This window comes from Gopherus flavomarginatus, chromosome 6, assembly GCF_025201925.1.
Source record: "Gopherus flavomarginatus isolate rGopFla2 chromosome 6, rGopFla2.mat.asm, whole genome shotgun sequence".
NCBI classification, from domain to species: Eukaryota; Metazoa; Chordata; order Testudines; family Testudinidae; genus Gopherus; species Gopherus flavomarginatus.
The window spans coordinates 73,264,838-73,279,625 of record NC_066622.1 but is presented as its reverse complement, the minus strand read 5'-3'; positions in this window follow the sequence as shown (position 1 = coordinate 73,279,625).

Genomic DNA, 14,788 nt, shown 5'->3' with positions numbered 1-14,788 from the left:
GGACCCAGGCCCTTCCCCGTGGGGGAAGGATGTGGGTGAACTGTTTGAGCACCACTTGGTCCATTAGCTCCTCCGTTGTCTGGTGTTGTGGCTGCAACCATCGCTTATAGGTCTCGCAGAGTTCCTGGGCCACCATACGGGGCCAGGCCCAATGGGGTAGGCCAGGCTTCTAAATCGCTGTCGGAACGTCTCCGGACTCACATCTAGGGCGTCTAGGACCGCGGCCTTCACCTGGTCATAATCCTGGGCTGCCTCTGCAGACAGGCCGCAATAGACCGCCTGAGTGGTCCCTGTCAGGTAGGGGGCCAGGGTGGCAGCCCACTGGTCATGGGAACCACCCTGCGACGACCACCATCTGCTCGAACGTGACGAGGAAAGCTTCGGGGTCATCACTGGGGCCCATCTTCGTCAGCCAGATCTGGGGATTGGGCCACGGGGCCCCATCTGTGCCCCCCGGCTGGGATCCCTCTGGGGTGGACCGAGTCGCCACGAGCTGCTGGAGGCATTGGCGTTGGAACTCCTGGTGTTGAGTGACCAGCTCTTGGAGCAGCTCGTACTGCTGGGATCCCAGCTGCTCAACAGGTTGCTGTTGCTGTTGGAGGTGGGTGGCCTGCTGCTCCTGCTGCAGCCGCGACTGGGTTGCCTGCTGTTGCTCTTGATTCTCAGTCACGAGGGCAAGGAGTTGCGACAGATCCATCTCCCAGGAGGGGAGTCTCTCTCCCCCAGCCTCCTTCTCACTGGTGTCGAGAGCTCGTGCCCACATCCTGGGCGGAACTCCTCAGAGAGGGCAGCACATGTAATGGTCCGGTGTTGGGGGTCGGTCCTCTCAGGCGCAGCCAGGAGCCAGGGCGTCTCACTACACGCGGCAAATAGTTCCGGATTCCAGCCCTTCAGCGGGAGCTAAGCCCGCAATAGTCAACCAGCCCAAGCCCTTGGTCAGGGCAGGGCAATAAACAGTTCGGAGCTCAGGCCCTTCAGCGGGGGCTGAGCACACAAACAGCCAATAGGCCCAGGCCCTGGGTCAGGGCAGGGTAGTAAGCAGTTCAGCGCTCAGGCCCTTCAGCAAGGATTGAGCAAACAAATAATCTCTATAAGCCCAGGCGAAAGGCCTCCCTAGGCCAGCGAGAGGGGGAGTCTGCCATCCTTGGAAGGGTGGCAGGGGGAACGCAGGCCCTCCCACTCCACTGCATTCCAGCCCAGGGCCCTAGCAGCGGCCAAGACTCACTGTTGTCAGTGGGGAGCCTGGCCGCAACACACTGACATTTGTACTGGCTCTTCGGGAGCCAAACCAGGATCGTCTACCCTCGGGCGAACTTCCAACCTCCCCCTCTCGGGGTACCTGCGTCTCGCTGGCGTCTTCTGGTAGGTCCCAGACCATGGGTTCCTCAGGATACCGAGCATGGGGGAACGCAGGCAGCTCCTCAGGATATCAGACACGGGGAAGCCCAGGCAGCTCCTCAGGGTACTAGGCACGGGGAAGCTCAGGCAGCTCCTTAGAGTACCGGGCACAGGGAAGCTCAGGCTGGGCGGGAGCTCAGCCACCCGTGTCTGTTCTCTTTGGGGACTGGCCTCTAAATGAGGGCCGGGGCTGGGCTTTTATACTTTCTGTCCCTCCCCTAGACTTCCGGGGGGCGGGAACTGGTGGTGGCTCCGCCCACTTTGGCGGTGGTAGTGGCTCGGCCCTCTCAGGCGCAGCCGGGAGTCAGGGCATCTCACAACAGACCCCTAACCCTAGCTCCAGGGGCCCTGCCCATAGGACCCCTAAACCTAGTCCAGGGGCCCTCCCCTTAGGACCCCTAACCCTAGCTCCAGGGGCCCTGCCCATAGGACTCCTAACTCTAGCTCCACGGGCCCTGCCCATGGGAACCCTAACCTTAGCTCCATGGGCCCTGCCCATGGGAATCGTAACCCTAGCTCCAGGGGCCCTGCCCGTGGGACCCTTAACACTAGATCCATTGGCCCTGCCCATGGGACCCCTACACCTAGCTGCAGGAGGCTTAACCATGGAAACCCTAACCCTAGCTCAATGGGTCCTGCCCATGGGACCCCTAACCCTAGATCCAGGGACTCTGCCCTTGGGACCCCTAACCCTAGCTTCACGGGCCCTGCCTGTGGGAATCGTAACCCTAGCCCCAGGGGCCCTGCCTCTGGCACCCCTAACCCTAGATCCAGTGGCCCTGCCTGTGGGAACCCAAAGCCTAGCTCCAGGCACCCTGCCCGTGGGAACCCTAACCCTAGCTTCATGGGCCCTGCCCATGGGACCCCTAACCCTAGCTCCAGGGGCTCTGCCTGTGGGACTCCTAACCCTAGCTCCAGGGGCCCTACCCATGGGAACCCTAACCCTAGCTTCACGGGCCCTACCCATGGGACCCCACACCCTAGCTCCACAGGCCCTACCCTTGGGACCCCTAACCCTAGCTCCAGGGGCCCTGCCCGTGGGACACCTAACCCTAGCAGCAGGGGCCCTGGCTGTGGGACCCTTAACAATAGCTCCAGGGGCCCTGCCCGTGGGACCCCTAACCCTAGCTCCAGGGGCCCTGCCTTTGGGAACCCTAACCATAGCTCCAGGGGCCCTGCCCGTTGGACCCCTAACCCTAGCTTCACGGGCCCTGCCCGTGGGAATCCTAACCCTAGCTCCAGAGGCGCTGCCTGTCGGACCCCTAACCCTAGCTCCAGTGTCCCTGCCCGTGGGACCCCTAACCCTAGCTTCACGGTCCCTGCCCGTGGGAATTCTAACCCTAGGTCCAGAGGCCCTACCCGTGCGACCACTAACCCTAGCTCCAGGGTCCCTGTCCGTGGGACCCCTAACCCTAGCTCCAGGGGCCCTGCCCGTGGGAATCCTAACCCTAGCTCCAGGGGCCCTGCCCATTAGAAACCTAACCCAAGCTTCAATGGCCCTGCCCATGAGACCTTTAACGCTAGTTCCAGGGGCCCTGCCCACGGGACCCCTAACCCTAGCTGCAGGGGCCCTGCCCCTGGGACCTCTAACCCTACCTCCAAGAGCCCTGCCCATGGGACCACTAACCCTAGCTGCAGGGGTCTGCCCCTGGGACCCCTAACCCTACCTCCAAGGGCCCTATCCATGTGAACTCTAACCCTAGCTCCAAGGGCCTTACCCATTGGAACCTTAACCCTAGCTTCATGGGCCCTACACATGGGAACCCTAACCCTAGCTCCAGATGCCCTGCCCATGGGACCCCTAACCCTAGCTGCAGGGGCCCTGCCCATAGGACCGTTAACCCTAACTCCAGGGGCCCTGCCCATAGGACCGCTAACCCCAGCTCCAAGGGCCCTACCCATGGGAACCCTAGCCCTAGCTCTAGGGACCCTGCCCACGGGACCCCTAACCCTTGCTGCAGGGGTCCTATCCTCGGGACCCTTATGTCGTGGAGAGATGGTTAGGGGTTGGTGTCTCTTTCACCTGTAAAGAGTTAACAGACAGTGAACCTGGAACACCTGACCAGAGGACCAATCAGGAGACAAAATACTTTCGGATCTCGGTGGAGGGAAGCCTTTGTTTGTTTTTTTGGGGGGTTTGCGTTGTTCTCTTTGGGTTCTGAGAGTGACCAAACGTGCAACCAGGTTTCTTTCCAATCTCTCTAATACAGTCTCTTATATGTTCAAAATAGTAAGTACTAGGTAGATAAGGCGGTTTTAGTCTTTTGATTATTTTCTTTGTTTGCAAATGTGTACTTTGCAAGAAGAATTTTAATTTGTATTTGGGCTGGGGGGAGGCTTCTCTCTAGTGTCTATAAGCTGAAAGACCCTGTAACATTTTCCAACTTGATTTTACAGAGACAATTTTTATTTTTTCTTTCTTTTATTAAAAGCTTTTCTTTTTTAAAAGACCTGATTGATTTTTCCCCTTGTTAGACTCAAGGGAATTGAGTCTGTATTCACCAGGGAATTGGTGGGAGAAAGGAGGGAAGGGAGGGGGAAAGGTGGAATTCCTCTGTGTTTTAGATTCACAGAGCGTGAATCTATATTACCTCTTGGTGAGGGGAAAAGAGGAGGGGGGAAGGTGACATTTCTCTCTGTTGTAAGATTCAAGGAGTTTGAATCACAGTGATCTCCTAGTGTACCCAGGGAGGGGAGGATCTGGGAGGCAAAAAGGAAGGGAAGGGGAATGGTTTATTTCCCTTTGTTGTGAAACCCAAGGAGTTTGGGGTCTTGGGGTCCCCAGAGAAGGTTTTGGGGGGACCAAAGTGTACCAGGCACTGCAAGTCCTGATTGGTGGCAGCACTACAAAATCTAAGCTGGTAATTAAGCTTAGAGGAATTCATGCTGGTACCCCATCTTTTGGACGCTAAGGTTCAGAGCGGGGATTATACCATGACACTCTAACTCTAGCTCCAGGGGCTCTGACCATGGGACCCCTAAAATTAGCTCCAGGGGCCCTGTCCATGGGAATCCTAACCCTAGCTCCAAAGACCCTGCCCGTGGGACCTCTAACCCTAGTTCCAGGGGGCTGCCTGTGGGACTTCTAACCCTAGCTTCACTGGCCCTGTCCGTGGAAATCCTAATCCTAGCTCCAGATGCCCTACCCATGGGACCCCTAACCATAGCTCCAGGGGCCCTGCCCATGGGACCCCTAATCCTAGCTCCATGGGCCCTATCTTTGGGAACCCTAACCCTAGCTCCAGGGACCCTGCCCATGGGACCCATAACCCTAGCTGCAGGGGCCCTATCCATCTGATCCCTAACCCTAGCTACAGGGGCCCTGCCCATGGGACCCCTAACCCTAGCTTCACTGGCCCTGCCCGTGGGAATCCTAATGCTAGCTCCAGATGCCCTACCCATGGGATCCCTAACCCTAGCTCCAGAGGCCCAATCCTTGGGAACCCTAACGCTAGATCCAAGGGCCCTATCCTTGGGAATCTTAACCCTAGCTCCATGGATGCTGCCCATGGGACCCCTAACCCTAGCTGCAGGGGCCCTATTCATCTGACCCCTAACTCTAGCTGCAGGGGCCCTATTCATCTGACCCCTAACCCTAGCTACAGGGGCCCTGCTCATGGGACCCCTAACCCTAGCTCCTGGGACCCTGCCTGTGGGACCCCTAACCCTAGCTCCAGGGGTCCTGCTCATGGAAACCCTATCCCTAGCTCCAGGGGCCCTACCCGTGGGATACCTCCCTTGGGACTCATAACCCAGCTCTGGGGGCCCTGCCCGTGGGACCTCTAACCCGAGTTTCACGGGACCTGCTCGTGGAACCCCTAACCCTAGCTCCAGTGGCTCTGCCCGTGGGACCGCTAACCCTAGCTCCAGATGCCGTGTCCTTAGGACCCCTAACCCTCGCTTCACTGGCCCTGCTTGTGGGAATCCTAATCCTAGGTCCAGATGCCCTATCCCTGGGACCCCTAACGCTAGCTCCAGGGGCCCTACCTGTGAGAATCCTAATCCTAGCTCCAGGGGCCGTGCCCGTAGGACCCCAAACCATAGCTCCAGGAGCCATGCCAGTGGAACCCATAACCCTAGCTTCAGGGACCCTGCCCGTGGGACCCTTAACCCTAGCATCACGGGCCCTCCTTTGGGACCCGAAACCCTTGCTTCAGGGGCCTGCCCATAGGACCCCTAACCCTAGCTCCACGGGTCCTGCCCGTGAGAATCCTATCGCTAGCTCCAGGGGCCCTTCCCATGGGACCCCTAACCCTAGCTTCACAGGCCCTACCCATGGGACGCCTAACCATAGCTCCAGGGGCCATGCCCGTAGCACTCCTAACCATAGCTCCAGGGGCCCTGCCCGTGGGACCTCTAACCCTTGCTCTGTGGGCCTGGCCCGTAGGATCCATAACCCTTGCTTCAAGGACCCTGACCGTGGGACCCCTAAACCTAGCTCCAGCGGTCCTGCCCGTGTGATCCCTATCCCTGGCTCCAGGGGCCCGGCCCGTGGGACCCCTACCGGACCTTCACTGGCCCTGCTCGTGGGAATCCTAATCCAAGCTCAAGGGGCCCTCTCTATAGGAACCCTAACCCTAGCTCCAAGGCCCCTACCGATTGGAACCTTAACACTAGCTTCACGTGCCCTACATATGGGAACACTAACTCTAGCCCCAGATGCCCTCCCCATGGGACCCCTAAACCTAGCTCCAGGGACCCTGCCCATGGCAATTCAAACCGTAGCTCCAGGGTCCCTGCCCATAGGACCCCTAACGCTAGGTCCAGGGTCTTTGCGCATGGAACCATTAACCCTAGCTCCAGGGGCCCTTCCCATAGGACACCTAACCCTAGCTCCAGGGGCCGTGCCCATAGGACCCCTAACCCTAGCTCCAAGTGCCCTGCCATTGGAATCCTAACCCTAGCTCCACGGGCCCTACACATGGGAACCCTAACCCTAGATCCAGGTTCCCTACCCATGGAACCCTAACCCTAGCTCCAGGGGCCCTACCCATAGGATCTCTAACCCTAGCTCCTGGGGCCCTGCCTATAGGACCCTCATCCTTGCTCGAGGGGCCCTGCCCATAGGACTTGAAACCCTAGCTTCATGGGCCCTACCCATGGAATCTCTAACCCTATCTTCACGGGCCCTAACCATGGGAATCCTAACCCTAGCTCCAGATGCCCTACCCACAGAACCCCTAACCTTAGCTTCACGGGCCCTACTCATGGGAATCCTAACCCTAGCTTCACTGGCCCTACCCGTGGAAATCCTAAACCTAGCTCCAAGGGCCTTGCCCATGGGACCGCTAAGCATAGCTCCAGATGCCCTGCCCATAGGACCCCTAACCCTAGCTCCAGGGGCCCTGCCCGTGGCGTCCCTAACCTTAGCTCCGGGGACCCTGCCTAAAGGACCCTTAACGCTAGGTCCAGGGTCCCTGCGCATGGGACCACTAACCCTGGCTCCAGGGGCCCTTCCCATAGGATACCTAACCCTAGCTCTAGGGGCCCTGCCCATAGGACCCCTATCCCTAGCTCCAAGTGCCCTGCCCATAGGTTGTCTAACCTTAGCTCCAGGGGTACTATCCATAGGTCCCCTAACCCTAGCTCCAGGGGTCCTGCCCACAGGACCTCTAACCCTAGCTCCAGGGGCCCTGCCCATTGGATTCCTATCCCTAGCTCCAGGGGCCGTGCCCATAGTACCCCTATCCCTAGCTCTGGGGGCCCTGCCCATAGACCCCTAACCCTAGCTCAAGAGGCCCTACACATAGTACCCCTAACCCTAGCTCCAGGGGCCCTGCCCATAGGACCCCTAATCCTAGCTCCAGTGGCACTGCCCATAGGACCCCTAAACGTAGCTCCAGGGGCCCTGCCCATACGACCGCTAAAACTAGCTCCAGGGTCCCTGCCCATAGGACCCCTAACCCTAGCTCCAGGGTCCCTGCCCATTGGATCTCTATCTATAGTTCCAGGGGCCCTAACCACATTAACCCTAATCCTAGTTCCAAGGGCCTACCCATAGGAAACCTTAACCCTAGCTTCAGGGCCCTTCCCATAGGACTCCTAACCCTAGCTGCAGGGTCCCTGTCCATAGGACCCCTAACCATAGCTCCAGGGGTTCTGCCCGAAAGGACCCCAAACTCTAGCTCCAGGGGCCCTTCCCATAGGACAGCAAACTCTAGTTCTGGGTCCCTACCCGTAGGACCACTAACCCTAGCTCCAGAGCCTCTACCCATAGGACCCCTAACCCTGGCTCCAGGGTCCATGCCAAAAGGTACCCTAATCGTGGATCCAAGGGCCCTACCAATAGAGCCCGTAACCCTAGGTCCAATGGCCCTGCCCATAGGACCTTTAACCCTAGCTCGAGGGGCACAGTCCATCTCCTAACCCTAGCTTCAGGGGCCCTATCCACAGGACCCCTTACCCTAGCTCTAGAGCCTCTACCCATAGGACCCCTATCCCTAGCTCCAGGGGTCCTGCCCATAGGACCCCTAACCCTAGATCCAGGGGCCCTGCCCACAGGACTGCGAAGACTAGCTCCAGGAGCCCTGCCCACAGGAAACTTATCTCTAGTTCCAGGGGTCCTGCCCATAGGACCCCTATCCCTAGCTCCAGGGGCCCTGCCTGTAGGATCCCTAAACCTAGCTCTAGCGGCCCTCCTCATAGGACCCCTAACTCTATCCCCATGGGCCCTGCCCATAGGAACCCTAAGCCTAGTTCCAAAGGCCTTGCAAATAGGAACCCTCAACCTAACTCCAGGGGCCCTGCCCATAGCACAAAAAACTCTAGCTCCAGGGACCCTGCCCATAGGACCCCTAACCCTAGCTCCAGAAGCCCTACCCATACGACCCCTATCCCTAGCTCCAAGAGCCCTGCCCATAGGATCCCTAACCATAGCTCCCGGGTTTCTGCCCATAGGACTCCTAATCCTACGTGTAGGGTCCCTGCCCGTAGGACCCCAAACCCTAGTTCCAGGGGCCCTACCCATAGGACACCAAACCCTAGTTCTGGGGCCCTTCCCGTAGGACACCTTGTCCTAGCTGCAAGGGCGCTACCCATTGGACCCCTAACCCTGGCTCCAGGGTCCCTGCCCATAGGACCTCTAATCGCAGGTCCAAGGGCCCTGCCCATAGGACCCCTAACTCTAGGTCTAAGGACTTTTCCCATAGGACCCATAACTCTAGCTCCAGGGGCCCTGCCCATCCGCTAACCCTACCTCCAGGGGCCCTGCACATAGGACACCTATCCCTAGCTCCAGGGTCCTTTCCCATAGTACCCCTAGCTCTATCTCCAGGAGCCCTGCCCATAGGACCCTTGACCCTAGCTTCAGGGGCCCTGCCCATGGGACCCCTGACCCTAGCTCCAGGGGACCTACCCATGGGAACACTAACCCTAGCTCCAAGGGCCCTACCCATGGGAACCCTATCCCTAGCTCGAAGGCCCTACCCATAGTACCCTTAACCCTAGCTCCAGGGGCTCTACCCATAGGACCCCTATACCTGGCTCCAGGGACACTACCCATAGGACCCCTATCCCTGGCTCCAGGGCCCCTACCCATAGAACCTCTAACCCTAGCTCTAGGGTCCCAACACATAGGAGCCCTATCCCTAGCTACAGGGGTCCTACCCATAGGAACCCTAACCCTAGCTCCACCGGAACTACCCATGGGACCCCTAACCCTAGCTCCAGGGGCCCTGCCCGTGGCATCCCTAACCTTAGCTCCGGGGACCCTACCTAAAGGACCCTTAACGCAAGGTCCAGGGTCCCTGCGCATGGGACCACTAACCCTGGCTCCAGGGACCCTTCCCATAGGATACCTAACCCTAGCTCTAGGGGCCCTGCCCATAGGACCCCTATCCCTAGCTCCAAGTGCCCTGCCCATAGGTTGTCTAACCTTAGCTCCAGGGGTACTATCCATAGGTCCCCTAACCCTGGCTCCAGGGGCCCTTCCCATAGGATACCTAACCCTAGCTCTAGGGGCCCTGCCCGTAGGACCCCTATCCCTAGCTCCAGGGGCCCTGCCCATAGGACCCCTAAATCTAGCTCCAAGGACCCTGCCGATAGGACCCCAAACCCAAGTTCCAGGGGCCCTATCCATAGTGCCCCAAATCCTAGCTCCAGCATCCTTACCCATAGGACCCCTAAGCCTTATTCCAATGGCCCTACGCATAGGACCCCTAACCCTAAGTCCAGGGGCACTTCCCATAGGACCCCTTACCCTAGCTGCAGGGGCCCTACCCGTAGGACTCCAAACCCTAGTTCTGGGGCTCTACCCGTAGGACCCCTAACACTGGCTCCAGGATCCCTGCCCATAGGACCCCTAAGCCTAGCTCCAGAGGCCCTGCCCATATGACCCGTAACCCTAGCTCCAAGGGCCCTGTGCATAGGACCCCCAACCCTAGCGCCAGGGGCCCTGTGCATAGGACCCCCAACCCTAGCTTCAAAGGCCCTGCCCACAGCACACCTTACCCTAGCTCCAGGGGCCCTGCAATAGGACCCCTATCCCTAGCTCCAGGAGTCCTGCCCATAGGACCCCTAACCCTAGCTCCAGGGGCCCTGCCTATAGGACCTCTAACCATAGCCACATGGGCCCTTCCCATAGAACCCCTAACCCTAGCTCCAAGGTCCCTGCCCATAGGAACCCTCACTCTAGCTCCAGGGGCCCTGATCATAGGACCCTTAACCCTAGCTCCAGGGGCCCTGCCCATAGGACCCCTAACCCTCTCTCCACAGGCTCTACCCATGAGAACCCTAACCCTAGCTCCACGGACCCTACCCATGGGGACCCTAACCCTAGATTCACGGGCCCTACCCATGGGAACCCTAGCCTTAGCTCCAGGTGCCCTATCCATGGGAACCCTAACTGTAGCTCCAAGGGCCCTTTCCTATATTCATTGTACTATTCCAGGGTGTGTATTTACTCCAGGGGGCTTGGAACTGGTGACCTGAGTGAGGTGGAAAGGAGTTTCCCTGCTTCATTCCCAAAGGCACCTTTTCTTGGCCGGAACTGCTGGAAGAGCAGACTCTATTTTGGCCATGAGTGTGCTAGTGTCACATGTGTGAAATACCATGCACTCCTCAATCAATCCTTCAACTAATCAAATGCTCATGAGCAAAAATCAGATACTCACAAGCCTGCAAAATGTTAGGTCAGCAGCCTGCCTTGTACAGAGATGTGTGTTGGAAACTAGGATGGAGATGGTCAGGCCTAGTGGTCAGAGCCAGAATAAGGCGTCCAGAGTGGCCAAAGCAAGGCTGTGGGAGTGGGAGCAAGGCAGGGGCAGGCTAAGGCCTGGGGAGTTTTGCCACCATCAGGCAGGAAAGAGTTCCAGGCCCTGAAGTCACACTGAGCAGACTAAGCTGCTGTTGCTCCTGTAGGGCTTATATACCTGCTCCGGGAATCACATGGCCAGTTCCTGGCTTGTGGATTGGCTGGAATCAAGCACAGGCGTGATCATGGGATTAGCTACAAGCGTTGTCTTTGGTATGAGATCTAAGGTGCAATTGACCTGGGGTAAGTGGCTGGTCCTTTGGTTCTGGAAGGAACCTGAATATTGCTCTGATTATTGCTCTGATTCTTGGTGTAAGGGACCATCTATCAAAGGCAGACTCACCTGGTTGGCAAGACAAATCAGAGCAGTGAGGGGACTGCCTGTGACTCCATGGTTAGGCTGTTATAGTGCCTGAGGAGTTTATGTTTGATAGCTGGTTGGTGAAATCGAAGGATAGAACTCACAGCCAGTGTGGGAGTGTGCCCTGCTTCCTAACAGTCTGCCATGAGATTGGTACTCATGCTCATGAGCCACTGCCAGCAGCGTTACAAGCAGCAGAGTCTTTACAGGTGTAACTGTGCGGTACCTAGAAAACAAAGGCAAGGCAGTAACGTAACCAAGCCCTCCACAAACAGCCGGAGATGATTCCTAGGAGTGAGCTGATGAGAGACAACAGGAGTGGTGGAAGCCCATTGCTCGGAAGTGGACAAAGCACTGGAGAATGCCTCTGTCACTGGAACAATCTGTGCTAACTCCTGCAGCTGGGTAGAGGAATGTTTCATCTCTTTTGTGATTCTGTAAATAACATCTCCACCCCCTCTGTGCAGACACATGTACAGCCCAGCACACATGTCCCCAAACACAGGCATGCCTATATATGCATGCATGCACCTCCCCACACACCTACATACATGTACCCTCCCACTCCTGCACACACACGTGTACCACCCCCATCTGCACACACACACAGGTGTACCCACCCACCCCTGCATGCAAGCACCCACACACATTTGTGCACACACATAGATTCATAGATTCATAGACTCTAGGACTGGAAGGGACCTCGAGAGGTCATCGAGTCCAGTCCCCTGCCCTCATGGCAGGACCAAATACTGTCTAGACCAGCCCTGATAGACATTTATCTAACCTACTCTTAAATATCTCGAGATGGAGATTCCACAACTTCCCTAGGCAATTTATTCCAGTGTTTAACTACCCTGACAGTTAGGAACTTTTTCCTGATGTCCAACCTAAATCTCCCTTGCAGCAGTTTAAGCCCATTGCTTCTTGTTCTATCATTAGAGGCTAAGGTGAACAAGTTTTCTCCCTCCTCCTGATGACACCCTTTTAGATACCTGAAAACTGCTATCATGTCCCCTCTCAGTCTTCTCTTTTCCAAACTAAATAAACTCAATTCTTTCAGCCTTCCTTCATAGGTCATGTTCTCAAGACCTTTAATCATTCTTGTTGCTCTTCTCTGGACCCTCTCCAATTTCTCCACATCTTTCTTGAAATGCGGTGCCCAGAACTGGACACAATACTCCAGTTGAGGCCTAACCAGCGCAGAGTAGAGCAGAAGGATGACTTCTCGTGTCTTCTTCACAACACATCTGTTAATGTATCCCAGAATCACGTTTGCTTTTTTTGCGACAGTATCACACTGTTGACACATATTTAGCTTGTGGTCCACCATGACCCCTAGATCTCTTTCTGCCATACTCCTTCCTAGACAGTCTCTTCCCATTCTGTATGTGTGAAACTGATTGTTCCTTCCTAAGTGGAGCACTTTGCATTTGTCTTTATTGAACTTCATCCGATTTACCTCAGACCATTTCTCCAATTTGTCCAGATCATTTTGAATTTTGACCCTGTCCTCCAAAGCAGTTGCAATCCCTCCCAGTTTGGTATCGTCTGCAAACTTAATAAGCGTACTTTCTATGCCAACATCTAAGTCGTTGATGAAGATATTGAACAGAGCCGGTCCCAAAACAGACCCCTGCGGAACCCCACTTGTTATACCTTTCCAGCACGATTGGGAGCCATTAATAACTGCTCTCTGAGTACGGTTGTCCAGCCAGTTATGCACCCACCTTATAGTAGCCCCATCTAAATTGTATTTGCCTAGTTTATCGATAAGGATATCATGCGAGACCGTTATCAAATGCCTTACTAAAGTCTAGGTATACCACATCCACCACTTCTCCCTTATCCACAAGACTCGTTATCCTATCAAAGAAAGCTATCAGATTGGTTTGACAGGATTTGTTCTTTACAAATCCATGCTGGCTATTTCCTATCACCTTACCACCTTCCACGTGTTTGCAGATGATTTCTTTAACTACTTGCTCCATTATCTTCCCTGGCACAGAAGTTAAACTAGCTGGTCTGTAGTTTCCTGGGTTGTTTTTATTTCCCTTTTTATAGATGCCCTTTTCCAGTCTTCCGGAATCTCTCCCGTCTCCCATGACTTTCCAAAGATAATAGCTAGAGGCTCAGATACCTCCTCTATTAACTCCTCGAGTATTCTAGGATGCATTTCATCAGGCCCTGGTGACTTGCAGGCATCTAACTTTTCTAAGTGATTTTTAACTTGCTCTTTTTTTATTTTATCTTCTAAACCTACCCCCTTCCCATAAGCATTCACTATGTTAGACATTCCTTCAGACTTCTCAGTGAAGACCGAAACAAAGAAGTCATTAAGCATCTCTGCCATTTCCAAGTTTCCTGTTACTGTTTCTCCCTCCTCACTGAGCAGTGGGCCTACCCTGTCCTTGGTCTTCCTCTTGCTTCTAATATATTGATAAGCACCCATGCACACAAGAATAAACAGCAAATTCCTCCCCATAGTCCCAAGTGATCATGCTCTGGGTTTCTCTGTGCCCAGTATGGTGTTCTGGCTGTCCCTTTAAGATAGCTGTGCTGCTACAAGCCCCAGTCTTAGAGCACGCACAAGAGCTCAGCCTGGGCACACACAGGACATGCCAGGCCCCAACTGCAACCCCCTTTGCACCATTCCTGAGCCCCCCTCCAGCCCTCCATCACCATAGTGGGAGGTGGGACTCCCAGCAGTAGCAGGAGGAAGACAAGGAAGCATGCCCTGTCTCCCCCCTAATCCCCTGCCAATCTGCCTGCATGTCCCCTCCCTGGCCCTATCCCGACTCACCCCCACACCTCTCCCCATCCACTCCTTCCCCCAGAGGGCTCCGCAGCTCACTGCCCCCTCTAATCCCAACTGCTTCACATACATTCTCCTGAAAATACAGTGAGTCCCGCCATCGCATAGTGCGGTATAATCCAGCCGTGCCCCAGATATAGATGTCAATCTTCATCATCGTTTGCAGCACTGAGACCGGGAGGGGAGGGATGTGGGGACTTGGCAAAACGATTCTGTGGGAATGATGAGGGTGTCACTAAAATAAGAGCCCACCGCACCAACACACACACACAGCACCCATGCCACACCACATCTCCCCAACACAGAGCACCCAGGCCACACCACACACCTCCACATAGAACACCTGTGCCACACCACAACTTCCGCCAAAGAGCAACCGCCCCATACAAAACACCTATGCCACACTGCAACCCCACGACACACAGAGCACCTATGCTGCACCGCAGCTCCACACGCAGAGCATGTGCCACACCACAATCCCCTCTGCACAGAGCACCTGTGTCACATCGCAACCCCCCCCACATAGAGCACTTGTGCCACACTGCAACCTTCTCCCCCAGAGCACCCATGCCACACTGCAACTCCCAACACACAACTCGTGCCACACTGCATCTCCTCAATACAGAGCATTCGTGCCACACCACAACTCTCACACAGAGCACCCATTCCACACCACATTCCCCCCACACAGAGCACCCGTACCACACCACAACCCACCCCATAGAGCATGTGTGCCACACCCCAGCCCTCCAAACACAGAGCACCAGTGCCACACCACAAGCCCCACACAGAGCACCATACCACATCACAACCCCCCCACACAGAGCACTCATGTCACACTGCAACTCCCCCTAACACATACCTGCACCACACCACAACCCCTCCCACATAGAGCACTCATACCACACAGCATCCCCATACACAGAGCACCTGTGCCATGCTGCAACTCCTGACAGATAGAGCA